Genomic DNA, 16,813 nt, shown 5'->3' with positions numbered 1-16,813 from the left:
TTATCAAGAAGCGTTGCTGCATCTTGCCAAATGCCTTTCTTGAATCAATTGAGATGATCATGTGTTTTTTCTCCCTTCATTTTGTTTACATAGTCTATTACATTAATTGATTTTCTTGTATTGAAGGACATGTGCATGCCTTGGATAAATCCCGTTTGACTGTGGTGTATAATTCTTTTAATGTGCTGTTAGATTTGGTTTGCTAGTATTTTGTTGAGAACTTTTACATCTACCTTCACAAGGGATATTTGTCTGCAATTTTCTTTTCTTGTGGTATCTACGTCTGACTTTGTTATTGGGGTGGTAATGACCTCATAGGATTAGTTAGGAAGTGGTTAGGAGAGAAGTTCTCTCCTCCCCATTTTTTTTTTTTAGGAGTTGAGCAGGATTGATGGCATGTTTGATAAAATTCGCCAGTGACGCCATCTGGTTCTGAGCCTCTCTTTGGAGAATTTTGATTATTGATTCAATCTCCTTACTTATTTTTTTTTTAATAATTTTTTATTAATTAAAAAGAAATTACAAGAAAGAAACACAAACATCCGTAATATATGCTCATTCCATTCTACATATATAATCAGTAATTCACAATATCATCACATAGTTGCATATTCATCATCATGATAATTTCTGAGAACATTTGCATCAATTCAGAAAAAGAAATAAAAAGGCAACAGAAAAATAAAATAAAAACAGAAAAAGAAAAAGAATTTTTACATACCATATTCCTTATCCCTCCCTTTCATTGATCGCTAGTATTTCAAACTGAATTTATTTTAACATTTTTTTCCTCTATTATTTATTTATTTTTTTTCCTGAATCTACTATGTGCTTTTATTTTTTTATCCAATTTTTAAAATTTTTTTAAATTAATCAAAAAAAAAGAAAAGAAATTAACACAACATTTAGAAATCATTCCATTCTACACATGCACTCAGTAATTCTTAGTATCATCACATAGATGTATGATCATCATTTCTTAGTACATTTGCATCGATTTAGGAAAAGAACTAGCAAAACAGCAGAAAAAGATATAGAATGTTAATATAGAGAAGAGAATTAAAATAATAATACTAATAAAATATATATATATAAAAAGGAAAAAGAAAAAAAACAAAAACAGAAGATACAAACAAACAAACAAACAAAAAACCATATTTCAGGTGCAGCTTCATTCAGTGTTCCAACATAGTTACATTACACTTAGGTATTATTGTGCTGTCCATTTTTGAGTTTTTGTATCTAGTACTGTTGCACAGTCTGTATCCCTTCAGCTCCAATTACCCGTTATCTTACCCTGTTTCTAACTCCTGCTGGTCTCTGTTACCAATGATATATTCCAAGCTGATTCTCGAATGTCGGTTCACATCAGTGGGACCATACAGTATTTGTCCTTTAGTTTTTGGCTAGACTCACTCAGCATAATGTTCTCTAGGTCCATCCATGTTATTACATGCTTCATAAGTTTAGTCTGTCTTAAAGCTGCATAATATTCCATCGTAGGTATACGCCACAGTTTGTTTAGCCACTCGTCTGTTGATGGACACTTTGGCTGTTTCCATCTCTTTGCAATTGTAGATAATGCTGCTATAAACACTGGTGTGCAAATGTCCGTCTGTGTCTTTGCCCTTAAGTCCTTTGAGTAGATACCTAGTAGTGGTATTGCTGGGTCGTAATCCATTCTGCCATTCTATGTCTTTTGATTGGGAAATTCAGTCCATTACCTTTTAGTGTTATTACTGTTTGGATAATATTTTCCTCTACCATTTTGGCTTCTGTATTATATATATCATATCTGATTTTCCTTCTTTCTACACTTTACTCCATACCTCTCTCTTCTGTCTTTTCGTATCTGACTCTAGTGCTCCCTTTAGTATTTCTTGCAGAGCTGGTCTCTTGGTCACAAATTCTCTCAGTGACTTTTTGTCTATAAATGTTTTAATTTCTCCTTCATTTTTGAAGGACAATTTTGCTGGATATAGAAGCCTTGGTTGGAAGTTTTTCTCTTTTAGTAATTTAAATATATCATCCCACTGTCGTCTAGCTTCCATGGTTTCTGCTGAGAAATCTACACATAGTCTTATTGGGTTTCCCTTGTATGTGACGGATTGTTTTTCTCTTGCTGCTTTCAAGATCCTCTCTTTCTCTTTGACCTCTGACATTCTAACTAGTAAGTGTCTTGGAGAACGCCTATTTGGGTCTATTCTCTTTGGGGTGCGCTGCACTTCTTGGATCTGTAAATTTAGGTCTTTCATAAGAGTTGGGAAATTTTCAGTGATAATTTCTTCCATTAGTTTTTCTCCTCCTTTTCCCTTCTCTTCTCCTTCTGGGACACCCACAACACGTATATTTGTGCGCTTCATATTGTCATTCAGTTCCCTGATCCCCTGCTCAAGTTTTCCCATTCTTTTCCCTATAGTTTCTGTTTCTTTTTGGAATTCAGATGTTCCATCCTCCAGTTCACTAATTGTAGCTTCTGTCTCTTTAGATCTACCATTGTAGGTATCCATTGTTTTTTCCATTTTTTCTTCTTTGTCCTTCACTCCCATAAGTTCTGTGATTTGTTTTTTCAGATTTTCTATTTCTTCTTTTTGTTCAGCCCATGTCTTCTTCATGTCCTCCCTCAATTTATTGATTTGGTTTTTGAAGAAGTTTTCCATTTCTGTTCGTATATTCAGCATTAGTTGTCTCAGCTCCTGTATCTCATTTGAACTATTGGTTTGTTCCTTTGACTGGGCCATATCTTTAATTTTCCGAGCGTCATTCATTATTTTCTGCTGGTGTCTGGGCATTTGATCAGATTTCCCTGGGTGTGGGACCCGGCTGGTTGAAAGGTTTTTCTGTGAAATCTCTGGGCTGTTTTTCTTTTCCTGCCCGGTAGGTGGCACTCGTGGCGCTCGTCTGTCTGCGGGGCCCACCAGTAAAAGATGCTGTGGCTCCTTTAACTGGCCAGTCCGAATCTTGCAGTCAGCCCGGGAAACCGCGCGTGGAGGGGGTGGATCGCCGGCCGCCGTGGCTTGGGGGACTCCGGTCCAAATTGCCCAGCTGGCCCGAGACGCCAAGCGTGGCGGGAGGGCCCCACTATCCAACGTTCCCACTCAGACCGGGGAGCCACGTGCGTGGAGGGGACCCCAGTCGCCAGCCGCCCCGGCCGGGAAAACGCGCGCCCCTTGGATATCTCACCGCAGCGGATTCTCCCTGCCCCTTCAGCCGTTCCAGAATGGGGTACGCTGTCTTTTTGGTCTCTGTTATGGCTCCGGGAGCTGTTTCGTATTGTTTCTGTTTCTTCAGTTGCTTTTCTCTCCTTACTTATTATTGGTCTGTTGAGATCATCTATTTCTTCATAAGTCAATATGGGTAGGATTTTTAAAAAATCCTTTTTACCAATCTATATTTTGCTTAGAGAGTTTAATCCATTTATATTTCAAGTAACTACTGATAAAGCAGGGCTTGGCTCTGCCATTCTGTTTATTCTTTGTACATCTTATGCCTTTTTGTTTCTCAAGTCTTCTGTTGATGTCTACTTTCACTTTTTTGCAGCATTCCATTTTGAGACCCTTCTATTCTAGTTTGCTAGCTGCCGGAATGCAATATACCAGAAACGGAATGGCTTTTAAAAGGGGGAATTTAATGAGTTGCTAATTTACTGTTCCAAGGCTGAGAAAATGTCCCAATTAAAGCAAGTCTATAGAAATGTCCAATTTAAGGCATCCAGGGAAAGATACCTTGGTTCAAGAAGGCCAATGACGTTCAATGTTTCTCTCTCAGCTGGAAGGGCACATGGCGAACATGGCGGCATCTGCTCGCTTTCACGTGGCTGTACCAAAAGGGACTCTCTCCAAAATGTTTCCTCTTTTAAAGGATTCCAGCAAGCAACTCCACCTTCAGTGGGTGGAGACACACCTCCATGGAAATCATCTAATCAAAAGTTACCACCCACAACTGGGTGGGTCACATCTTCATGGAAACAATCAAAATGCTCCCACCCAGCAATATTGAATGAGGATCAAAGGGCATGGTTTTTCTGGGGTCCACCACAGATTCAGACCAGCACACCTTCTCATTTTCTTCTATATGCATATTTTTCAGATATTTTCTTTGTGGAGTTCTCTTCTTGGAATGTTTGCTGGAATTCCCCTGTGAAACTTTCTGGTCTGGGGCTTTTCTTTGTTGGGAGGTTTTTGATGACTGATGTAATCTCTTTACTAGTAGGTGGTTTGTTGAGATCATCTGTTTCTTCTTTTTTTTTTCAAGTTCAAAATAAAATGTTTAACATACACATAATACAAGTTACATACAAGATTAGGTAAAGGATGAAACCTGAACAAACTGGAAATACACAAATTTATTTAATTATAGGGAAAGTGGAGAGAACCCTTCAAATGCCAACATGTTCTGTGCCATTAATTCATTAATGACTAAATGGGCACATTTAATCTCATGTAAATATTAAGAAGCTCTTGAATTATCACTATAAATAAGAGATTAATAACAATGTCTGAGGATAGAGACTAAGTTAACATACATTGCTTATATTGTAGGCAAGGCAGAGGCATTTTTTAAAAGCTTTTGCACAGACTGCATATAATCTTTAAAAAGGTATGTAGACCTTTACAAGATTTAACTTGTTAAAATAAAAAACAAATTCAAATTATGAAACGTTCTAAGACTTCAGCTTAAAAAAAAAAAGAAAATAAAAATAACAACAAAAAATGGTTCCAGCCTTAGACCAAAATAACCCTGGAAGAGTTGTAATTTGATTAAACAAGACTGGTCAGGCTTGGAAACTGAATGTACTTTAGAGCAAAAACTCAAAGTTTGCTTGGGGTAGAGAGAGACTGGGGTGAGGGGGCAGGGGAGGAACAATCTATTTGGTAACAAAAGGTATTGCTATAAGCTGTAATATAAAAAAGATATGGTGAAAACATACCTTTTACAAAAATTTATGCAAGTTCCTTGGTCCATAAAACTATATAAGGTTTGTGTCTTCTAGTATGCTTAACTTTTATTCCAGCCACATTTCAATTTCTTGCACATTAAAGCAAAACCAAACAAAAACTAAACACACACACACACACACAAACACCTGAAAAATCGATTTCTAATAGCATTCTTACATTTTGATGCTTTCCTTTTTCTTTGGTTTTTTTTTTTTTGTGGGGGAGGGAGTGTTGTTGCTGTGGCTTGTTTTTAACTGCGGCTTCTGCATTAGAAATCAGCTCTTGTGGGTTTTTTAAATGTATTCACCTGGTATGAAAAGTTTTCTCAAGAAACCGCAAAAGATTGTTCATCTTTTTCATTTCCTTTTTTTGGTCAACTTTTTGCAGGACTTAGGTCACTCCTAGCAAAAAAGACAGTAGTTAGGACACCACTGTTGCTGTAAATGATGTGATACTGGTTGGATTTGTGTGCTGACATTTGTGTAACTTCCCTCGCTGTTTGTGTTTGATTCATTTGGGGACACTTGGCTTGAATTGGCTTGAAGGATTGCTCAGGCCACACTGCAGTGTGGCTGCAGCTCTGGTTCTGGTGTGTAGGTAAAGGTAAGACTGATGGAATAAATGATTCCATCATTGTGAACTAAAGTTAGTGGAACTTGGATTGGCTGCCAGACCTATCTCCAAACTTCTCGAAGTGCAGAAATGTCTGGGACAACACATAGCATATTCTCCAAATCTGTACCTAGTTTAAACACACTTGTAAATGTGGGGTGAAATTCAGTCCTATAAGTTCAAACATTGCTATGTCCCCACTGCCATTCAACTGAAGACTTTAATGACAGGCACAGGTGTGACTGGGGCAAGGACAGGACCCATTTCCTTATAAAACATATACTCTGCCTTATCTCTACTGATGATTGTCCAGGTAGTGCCATCATTTATCATCTCTTTAGTTGGGTCTTTTGGGTAAGGATTGGCTTGAAACTGGATTATTCTTTCTTGAGAAAGGTACAAATATGTTCTTTCTGTATCCTTATGTAAAATGCACATTTATAGAGCTGTGACACAGGATTATCTGCAACTACTAATGCTGTCTACTTATGGATTTTCCTAATTATCAGTCTTGGGAGTGCTATGCCAGTAACTGAATACACAGTTTAGTTGTTTGCCTGTAATCGATGTAGTAATTGCACACTGTGACTTCCACTCCTTCTGATTCATCATCATCCAAGAGATGGATGGATAATGCTCCCCACTGCTGTGAACTGGCATGGAATTTACTTCCTTCTACATGCAGGTATCTGATACTAACTGTCTGGAATCTAAGTTGATTAAACAGAGCGACCTTTGTTCCTGATGCAATGTACAAGTCAGCATTTTTCAATAATTGCTTCTTTTTGGAAGGTTTGGAGATGACTTCTATCTGCTTGCTGAGGAACACACCAGTGTTATCACTGTTACCACGGAACATCTTTACAGACAGCATGAAATACTTTCTCTTGTCTGAATCAGATATGTGAACTGTTTTGGCTGTGCAATAGCTCTTTCCTTCTAAATTCAGATACTACATTTCTTGATCACTATTTCCTATTCCAATAAATGCACATGGTTGAGATTCTTTGTTCAAAACAACCATTACATTCCATTTGTTCTTTTTTTCTTCCATCCACTGCCCATAAGATACACACAAGGAGGGGGAAAAAAAAAGCAAAACTAATGAGTTGTTTAGGTGGAGGCTGCTCACCAAGTTTCCTTTTAATCCCTGCCATGAAACTTCAAGAATATGTTATGATAAGGCACAGTTTGGAATACTTTGATGCACCTCAAAATACCTTAGCCAGAGCTCCCAATCTTGGGGTTTGTTCATATAAAACTTAACCCTGCAAAGGATAGGCTAAGCCTATGAAAATTAGGCCTAAGAGTCACCCCCAGAGAACCTCTTTTGTTGCTCAGATGTAGCCTCTCTCTCTCTGCCAGCACAACAAGCTGGAGGGAACTGCCTGAAAATGTAGAGCTGTGTTCCAGTAGCCATGTTTCTTGAAGGTGATTGTATAATGATATAGCTTTTGCAATGTGACTGTGTGATTGTGAAAACCTTGTGTCTGATCCTTCTTTTATCTACCTTATGGACAGATGAGTAAAAACATATGGATTAAAAATAAATGAATAATAGGGGGAACAAATGTTAAAATAAAATTAGTAGAGTGAAATGCTAGTGATCAATGAAAAGGAGAGGTAAGGGATATGGTATGTTTGAATTTTTTTTCTTTTTATTTCTTTTTCTGAACTGATGCAAATGTTCTAAGAAATGCTCATGTTGATGAATATACAACTATGTGATGAAAAAAATGTTCATATTGTATGTTGATTGGTTTTATTAATAAAAATTTAAAAAAATACCTCAGCCAGTATATCTTTATCATTCTCCTTTCTTTTTGAGATCATAATGGCTCCAAAGAACTATGATGCTTCCATTTGAATGATAGTCTCATAGTTTCAAAGACCTATCACAACAGGAGCTATCTTTCCTTCTGTTTCTTCTTGAGTCAATGTAGGTAGTTTGTGTGTTTCTAAGAATTTGCCCATTTCATCTAGGTTATGGAATTCATTGGCATACAGTTGTTCACAGTATTTCCTTACGGTACTTTTTATTTCAGTGGAGTCGGTAGCAGTGTCCCCCTTTTTACTTTTTTATTTTGTTATTCCTATCCTCTCTCTTTTTTCCCTTGTTTATCTAGATAAAGTTTTGTTGATCTTGTTGATCTTTTCAAATAACCAACTTTTGGTTTCATTGATTTTTATCATTATTATTATTTTTTGCTTTCTATTTCATTTGTGTCCATTCTAATCTTTGTAGTTTTCTTCCTTTTGTTTGTTATGGGTTTAGTTTGCCCTTTTTTTCCCTAGTTCTTCCAGTTTTGAGGTTAGGTCTCTGATTCTAAATTTTTCTACTTTTCTGACTTAGAGTTGTAAATTTCCCTAGCATTGCCTTCACTGCATCCTGTAAGTTTTGGTGTATTGTATTTTCATTTGCATTTGCATTATTTCCTAATTTTGCTTCTGATTTCCTCTTTAACCCATGGGTTGTTTAAGAATACATTGTTTAATTTCTACATAATTGTGGATTTTCCCTTTCCCCTCTGTTCTGATTTCTAGCTTCATTCCATTGCAGACAGAGAATATACAATGTATGATTTCAGTATTTTTTAATTTATTAAAGCTTGTTTTGTGACCAAACATGTGGTCTATCCTGGACAATGTTCCATGTGCATGTAAGAACAATGTGTATTCTGATTTCATTGATGCAGTGTTCTGTATATGCCTGTTAGATCTAGTTGGTTTAGTATATCATTCAAGTCCTATACTTCCTTACTGATCATCTGACTAGATGTTCTATCCATTATTGTCAGTGGTGTGTTAAAATCTCTTACTATTAGTGTAAAATTGTCAATTTTTTCCTTCAAATCTGTCAGTATTTGCTTCACATGGTTTGGGGCTCTGCTGTTAAGTGCTCTCTTTGTACCTCATAACTGTATTTGACTCAAGTCTATTTTATCAAATATTAGTATAACCACCCCAGCTCACTGTTGGTTATTACTTGCATGGTATATTTTTTCCCATTCTTTCACTTTCTATCTGTTTATGTCTTTGAATTTAAGGTAGGTCTCTTTCAGACAGGATATAGTGGATCATGCTCTTTTATCCATTCTGCCAGTCTCTGCCCTTTGATTGAAGAGTTTAATCCATTTACATTTAAAGTCACTACTTCTGTCAATTTGCTATTTACCCCTTGTGAGTGTTGTAAATTTTTTGTCCCTCACTTCTGTGAAAGCCTACTTTTATATTTATTTGTTTTATTGTGTTGTAGCATATTGAGTGCCCTCTCATTTCTATCTGAATTTATTTTTCATCTGTTTTCCTTGTGGTTATCATAGGGTTTTTTAGCATCCTAAATATATAACAATTATATTTGGTTTGATACAAGCTTAACTTCAATAGAATGCATGCGTAGTTTTCCTATACCCCTCTGCTCCCCTACCATTTTTTTTTACTTGTTACCACTTATATTTTTCTACAATGTCCAAAAACCTAGGTTTATTATTTTTTATGCATTTGCATTTATACCCTATAGGAAGCAAGAAGTGGGGTTACATGTAAAATGATACAATACAGTAATACTGACATTTATAATTATAATTATAAATTATAAATATAAACCCAAGTGGTTACCTTTAATGTAGGTCTTTATTTTTTTATGCTGCTTTAAACCGCTATCTAATGGCCTTTCATTTCATTCTGAAGAACTCCTTTTAGCATTGCTTGCAGGGTAGGTCTAGCAGTGAGGTACTCCCTCTGCTTTTGATTAACTGAGGATGTCTTAATTTGCCCCTCATTTTTGAGAGAGAGTCTTGCTGGATATAAAATTCTTGGCTGGCAGTTGTTTACTTTAGCACCTAAGTATTTCAACCCATTGCCCTCTTGCCTCTATGGTTTCTGGTGTTAAATCAGCACTGTATCTTACTGGGATTCCATTGTATACAGCACATTGTTTTTCTCTTGCAGTTTTTACAACTTTCTCTCATCTTTTGCATTTGATAGTGAAATTGATATATGACAGGGTATATTTTTCTTCATGCTTATCTATTTGGTGTTCTCTGATCTCAGATGTCATATTCACATCTTTTGCTAATTTTGGGAAGTTCTCTGTCATTATTTCCTTGACTATTATTTTTGTCGCTTTCTCTTTTCCCTTTTGCAGTCTCCCATAATGTGTACATTGGTGCACTTGATGTCATCCCATAGCTGTCTTAGGCTATTTTCACATTTAATATTTCTTTTTTTCTTTCTGTTCCTTGGCCTGACTCATTTCAAGTCTCTCCTCTTAAGTTCACTGATTCTTTCTCCTGTAAGTTGCATTCTGCTCTTGAAACTCTCCTGGACATTTTTTTCATTTCAATTATTGTGGTTTTCAACTCCAGTAGTTCATTTGATTCTTTTTTAAAATGTCTACCTCACTTTTTCAGACTATCTCTCATATTGTTCATTCATTGTTTTCTTGATACCCTGTAATTCTTTCTCTTAACTTTCCTTCATTTCCTTAAGCATTTTTGAAGATGAGTTTTTTTAAAAACAGTTTTAAGCTGATAAACTTTGTTTAATATGTCCACATTCTTATCTTCTTCATTGGTTGCTTTCTGTACTTTATCCTCTTCCTTTTAATGAGCCATGATCTCATGTTTTTTTGTCTCGTACTCTTGTTGCACACTGTACATTTAATATTTTTACATGTGAAGTCTGGGATTTATTCCCCAGGATATTTGTTTCCAGGTTTTGTAACCAGCTGGTGATAAGATAGATTTTCTTGAGCTTCAGCTCTCCTGTCAAGAAGGTCTGCCCAAGGCGATTGCAGTTTGCAGAGTTGTCCCTGTCTTATCCTGGGCTTCTGCTTGTTAGTTGCTTTGGAGTTGCTCTGTTTACAGGAGTTTGATTGTCTCCTCTGATTCCCAGGAGACAAACATCTTTCTCAGGGTATGTGAAGCCTGAAGGCTTTGTCCCAGACTGTCTGGCTCTACAGTTTCTTACATTCTTTTCATTGTCTCATGCTGCTTTTTTTCTGGAGGGCAAATTCTGGGACAGTCACCCCAGGGAGGACTTTTCCAACTTGGTCTTTTTTAGCCAACATGGGCCAGGAATCCACAAAGACAGGGGCAAAGACCAGCTTCAAAGTGTCCTGTGGAGAGAGTCAGGGAGGGCACAAAAGCTTCTCTGATGGCTTCTCAAAACTTTCCTGGCCTGCCCAGCAAATGCAGCCTTTCAACTAACTACCTCTCCACCCTCTATCACTCCCCCACCCCCCTCACCCCTCCGCCCCGCATCTTTACATCTCCACCACCTCTGCCCTACTGGGGATGCTTGAAACATTGGCTGCCAATGCCTTTGTCTTGGCAAGGTCGAAACAATAGCTGCTCTCAGAGTCAGGAGCCAGCAATTCAGTTATCAAAAGCTGTAATCAGTGACCGACCCTGCACCCCCCTGTTCTTAGGGAAGAGGATATTTATGGCCCTTACTGTTAGCAGCAGCTATCCAGGGGCTGGACCCCACAGTGGCCTGCTGCAAGAGTGGGGAATGGGTGCCAGTTGTCACACGGAGGGAATAATTAAGTTTTTACCATAATTTATCCGTCTCTTCCTCCTGCTCTTCCCTGGATGCTGTGCAGTTTTATTTTGGCCTTTGGAGTTTCTAAATAGTTGTTTGAGACAGTTCCTGCCTATAATAGTTGTTTTGGTGGAAGAGCTGGTCTTGGAGCGCCCTACTCTGCCATTTTCCCCAGAAGAGCCCCCATGCCATCTCTCCTACTGTTTGTGCATGTGGTTTTTGCCTCCTATGGTTTTTAAAGGTGTGTTGTCTTCATTCACTTGTCTGGTTACTGCAACCCTTTAACCGTTTTCCAGTGCTTTGAGAAAGACAGAGCTGCACGTTTTTGCTGATTGTTCAAAGTTTCTTATACTGCCATCTTGATGGATCTAATTCCCCTATATCTGTAAGTTGGTCTTCAAGTCAAAGTGGTATAATGATAAAGGGTTTATTTTTATTTTTATTTTTTATAAATTCCTTAGTTACATCATTTACCAGTGAGAACATTTGTTTTTATTTACTTATTTATTACTATGTAATTTAAAATAAATACATAAACTGTTACACGCATCTTTTAAAAAGTGTATGATTTTTAGTTTTTTTCCTTTGGGTCTTCTTTTAAAGCTTGCCTGCCTACTGAAAGATGGAACACCCTCTGTTTTCTAGCAAGCAAAAGTGGTGTCATACAATTTTACCAACTGGACAATTGCTTTGGGGAGAACTAACTGCCTTGTGAGGCTGCGAACAAGTTCTGTTAAGATTTATGGCTGTGAGTAGCAGGATGAGGCACACATATGAGCTGGGTTTGATCCAGGCCGGGTACATGTGTCGGCCAACCGCCAGGGGTGTGTTCTGTGATATGAACAGGAACAGCAGTCGTTCTTCTTGGACCAACATTTTTCTACTTTGTCTGCTGGGGTAGAGAAGAGAGAGAAAAGAGAGAAAAGGTGCTGTCCCAGCTAAGGGATGGACAGGGTGGATGGTCTGTGCTTCACCAAGAACAGAAAAAGGGCCGAGGCTTGAGGCAACATTTATTAAAAAGTAACATGAAAATAGGTATCTGAATGTTATTAAAAGGGGAAATGGAAATGTCAGATTGTCTATATGGCAATGGAATAAAAATTTTAAAAAGAATTCATGGGGAGAAAAAAAAGGGCAGGTCACGGTGGCTCAGCAGGCTCACCATAGACCCGGCTTCAATTCCCCGTGCCTGCCCATGCGGAAAAAAAAAAAAAAAAAGAATTCATGGAACTACACTACCCAAACAGTGAACCCTCAGTTAAACCATGGACTTTACCTAATAGTACAATTATGAAAATGTGCTATCACCAATTGTAACAAATGTTCCACCACCAATACAAGGTGGTGATGAGGTGGTATATAGGAATCCTGTTGTAAACCTACAACTTTCCTAAAAGGAAAAGTAATGCTTCAGCTTGGGCAGGGGAGTAGAATGTCTTTTAATTTATGGACCTTCAGATGGTTAGTTTTTCCTCTTTACCCTCCTCTAATTACCCACTCACATCAATCTGCAATGTGCTCCTTCCCTGTGGAAGGGGCCCTGTGTCATCCAACCCTAGCTCCCCACTGCCCTGGCAGCACACAGAGGTGTCCTGGGCATAAGGAAAGAGAGTTGGGATTTGTATCAAGCATCCTGGAGCCTTGACTAATACTTTAACCACTTCTTCATTTCTCTGGTTCTGTTCAAAGCAGCCCTTAATGGTACCTGGCTGAAAGAAATCATGTTAACCTGAGTCAAACACGATACTCATTTGGAATTTTCTCAGGGCATTCTCAGTTGTGTAAAATATGAGTTTTATTGTTTTTAGTTCTTTGTGTGTGTGTGTGTGTGTAGTACAGGCTATCTGAAAATGATTATTTTTTCAGTAACCTTTGAAACCGGGGTTTCAAAGAGAGAAAAGGTTATTACAAGGCATGGGACAGAAGATCAGATGGCCTATCAGCCCAAAACCTCTCTCCAAACTACAGTAATTCTGATAGTTTTATAGAATTAAAAGATGGTCAGGGTTTAGGATAATGAGCACAGTGGCCCCAGATGATGATGTAATTAGAGGAGATTTTTGAGTATGCACAGATTGATCACATGATTAGTCACAGAACAGATGTAAGAAAATGGTAGCCTTAATATGATGTTGGGTGTGGCTTTCTAGTATTATAATGGCTAAAGTCTAAGCTACTGCTCATGTCAGGTGGGCCCATTTTGGTTGGTCCAGTCTCAGATATCAAGATAACTTTGGACTTGGGCTGGGTCAGTTCTGGGCTGACCCAGGACCCTTCATTGATAAATATTAGGGCTGTCTTTAGTGATCACAAAACTCTAAAGTTGAAAAACTGGATAAATGAGTATAAACGAAGGTTAGTCTCTAGGCTTTTACAATCACAGGGGCATAAAATAATAAAGGCAATCAATCATTATCAGAGATTAAGGCAGCTGGATTACAATTTAGGGATTTCAGGTATTTCCCTCCGTCTGTTCCAATATACCAGAAATTAAAAGGAATATCTATATAATGATTCAGTAATCAAAATCATTCCCTAAATCCAAATTTCTTGGTTACACTATGACTAAGAGATTTATAATGGACCTGGGAATTCATTCTGGAGGTTACTCTTATGCAGGTCTCAGCCAGATATCACAAACTGTCAAGGTATGCAAAGCTTCATGCATAGTGCTCCTTAAAACCTTCAGGACATTGGACACCATAAACAAACCGCAAGATAAAGAACTCAGTAAACTAGCTTACCTGAAGGGCAATTGCAGTATTCCAAATATCCCCCAGCCGCAGACAATTTATCTAATCTTCTTTTTCTTTAAAAACACTTGTTTGACAGCACTGAGACCGGGGCATGATCTGGGTTGCTACCTGAATCTGTTCTCCCATATGGCAATTCTAAGACCCCAAATAAACGCCTTTGTCTCCCTGCAGCTTAGTTTGTTGTGTCTCAGTTGACACCTTGCAGAAAGGTGACCTCGGTTTTAAGCAGGTCCATCTCTTGGGTCCCCTTTATAGCACTATACTGTTGGTTTCACCAATAGTGCTCTCTATTTCTTTCTAATTCCCATGTAAGTGAAATGCATTTAATCAATCTAATCAACCTATTTTAATGCAAAAATGCCATTGATATTTTTCTGTATAAAATGACGTCAATAGGCATTTCCTTTATCTGATGTATAAACTTGAAAGAGTTTTTGGGTTGTTTGTTTAATATTCAGAGCTCTGCCAGGCCTAACAAAAGAGAGTGCTTGGTGGAACAGGCTTTGCCCTGAGCCAGTTTGGCTGGGTGAAGTTGATGAGATGAGGACTCCAGGTTCTGAACATCAAGTCTGCCTGATGATGCTCCAACTTTTGGGCCTGGAGGGACAGGCTTGGGTGTGGCTGATGTTAAAGCTGGTGGAGAATGCCTCTGCTGCTTCTCCTTCAGTGTATTTAGCTTGGCTATGTGTGAAAAAATAAAAAGTGAAAGCAGCATGCTACATTAATAATGTTCTTAAAAGTGTTGGCAGGATGATGGGAACAGCTTTGACATTTGCCGCCTGTTCTTTCCTAGTGCTCTTTGTGTTTCTAATAGCATTAGGGATATATCCTGGGTGAAAAGCACCCCAGGCCAGGAATAAGGAAAGCAGGCTGCAGCCTCTGATTTATCAAGAACACTCTGGCTTGGGATGAGCCACATAAACTCTGTGATAATACCACCTGTTACTTTCCCATCATCCTCCGATCTCTAAGTCCCCCCCCCCCCTTTTTTTAATTGTGAAAAATAACATATATGCAAAAAAAAAGCAATAAATTTCAAAGCATGCCACAAGAATTAGTTATAGAACAGATTGCAGAGTTTGGTATGGGTTTTTCTTTCTAGCTGCTCCAAGACACTGCCGACTAAAAGAAATATCAATACAATGATTCAGCAGTCATACTCATTTGTTAAACTTGACCTTCTCTGTTATAACTCTACCTTCTCCTTCGATCTTTCTCCCAATCTTCAGGGATATTAAAGCTATGCCCATTCTAACTTCATATTGGAAAGGGTTGTCAATACTACAGGATAGGAGGATGGAACTAGTTGATGTTCAGGAGGGTTTTAGGACTTATTCGGGCCAGGAACCATCTGGAGGCTGTAGAGTTCTGGAAAGTAATCTTAGTGCAAGGAACTTTTGTAGAGTTTCAGATAGAGCCCCAGGTGTTTTTAGGGTTGGCAGGAATGGTTTTGGTTGGGGTTTGGCAAACCATGGTAAATAACAATATCTAGTTGAAGCTTGCATAAGAGTAGCCTCCAGAATAACCTCTCCACTCTACTTGAACTCTCTCAGCCACTGATACCTTATTTATTACAATTCTTTTCCCTCTTTTGTCAGGAAGGCATTATTGACCCCAAGTTCCCTTTCAGTTCTAACATTTTAGATCCTTTGTTCTTTGAATTCACTTTCTCTTTTGTTCTCAACATCAGGACTGGAATGGTTTCTACGGAAGATTTAATTCTCCTCTTCCTGGATGGTTTGAACCAGTATCCTTTAAACCAGAGGACATGAATTTCTAGAGACTAATTGAAGCCTTTTGGGGGGATTTGAAAAGGGGGACATCACTATGAGACTGTGCGAGGGGTAGGTAAGTGAACCTCGTTTATGTTTTGCCATCCCTGGAGGAAAAAGAAGGATAAGGTCTGTCTTCCCCAGGGTGTACGTGGAAACATGGAGAGGCTTCTGGGTTTGTGATTCTCTTTATCTTTCCCCAGCTAGTCTCTTGGTTGTGATAATGTAGCCGAGTAATGTCTTCTTATATTCCATCTCTCAGCCAAGACTCCTTCATGCCAGGACTATGTTCTAAGTAGACTGACTCCATTAATTGTCCTGGAAAACTTTAAAGAAGAGGTGGGCTACCATCAGTCATATTTAATATGATGGGGCTTTTGTAATCTTGAAACTTCATTAGGAACTGTTTGGTGAGGGGAAATCTCTAATTCAAGTCCACCTGTGAGGAGAGAAGAAAGATGGCACCAAATTGTTGCTGTGTGGAAGAAATCTCTATCCTGGCAATTGCCTAGAGAGTAAGATATTTCAATTTATTTTTTGAAATTTCCTAAGCAAAATGGTTCCAAATAGATTCCTGTACGTCCCAGCTCCACATTTCAAAAAGAAATATTCAACCTACTTAGAGCATTTTCCTTCCTTTCAGAAATTCCCAGAAAATTTCACATTAGTCTTTAACATCCTAAATGGAGTTTCTCCATCATTAAGACTTCCGTCTTTGTTTGTGACCATCCAAGGAATTAGGAAGAGGCAGACACAGAGATATAAGACCCCAACAGAGACCCCCATGAATTTTTCCTCTCTGCATCCTCTTCATGTTTCTTGGACAAAGCGTCTTTTCTGAGTCATTGATTGGAAAAGACATCAACCAGATCCAACCTCTGGGGAGGGCAAGTGATTATAGCCGTTGGTTACTTAGGAATCTCAGGCCAGTGTGGCTCCAGAAGTTGTCTGGACTGAAGTTTTTTTGGGGGGGGTACTGAAGTTTTTTATCCTAACTTAATTCCAGGAAAAATAAATGAGTGCACTGCATCATTTTTCTTCATGCTGGCTAATAAATGTAGTGGGCTCCTTGCAGCTGGGTTTACATCCGTATTTTTAAACCAGATGGCCAGACAACTACCTTGACCACTAAAGGCACTCCCAACAGTGGCCTGGGAGGGAAGCGATGGAGGATTCTGTTTTAGGACCG

At 38.4% G+C, this 16,813-nt stretch overlaps 1 pseudogene; it reads right to left on the bottom strand.

Moving 5' to 3' along the window:
- Positions 1-5,360: 5,360 nt before the first annotated feature.
- Positions 5,361-6,709, bottom strand: LOC143689690 (recombining binding protein suppressor of hairless pseudogene; annotated as a pseudogene).
- Between the last annotated feature and the right edge of the window lie 10,104 nt (positions 6,710-16,813).

This window comes from Tamandua tetradactyla, chromosome 7 (genome assembly GCF_023851605.1).
Source record: "Tamandua tetradactyla isolate mTamTet1 chromosome 7, mTamTet1.pri, whole genome shotgun sequence".
Taxonomy (NCBI): Eukaryota; Metazoa; Chordata; class Mammalia; order Pilosa; family Myrmecophagidae; genus Tamandua; species Tamandua tetradactyla.
This window is presented reverse-complemented; position numbering and strand designations above follow the sequence as displayed.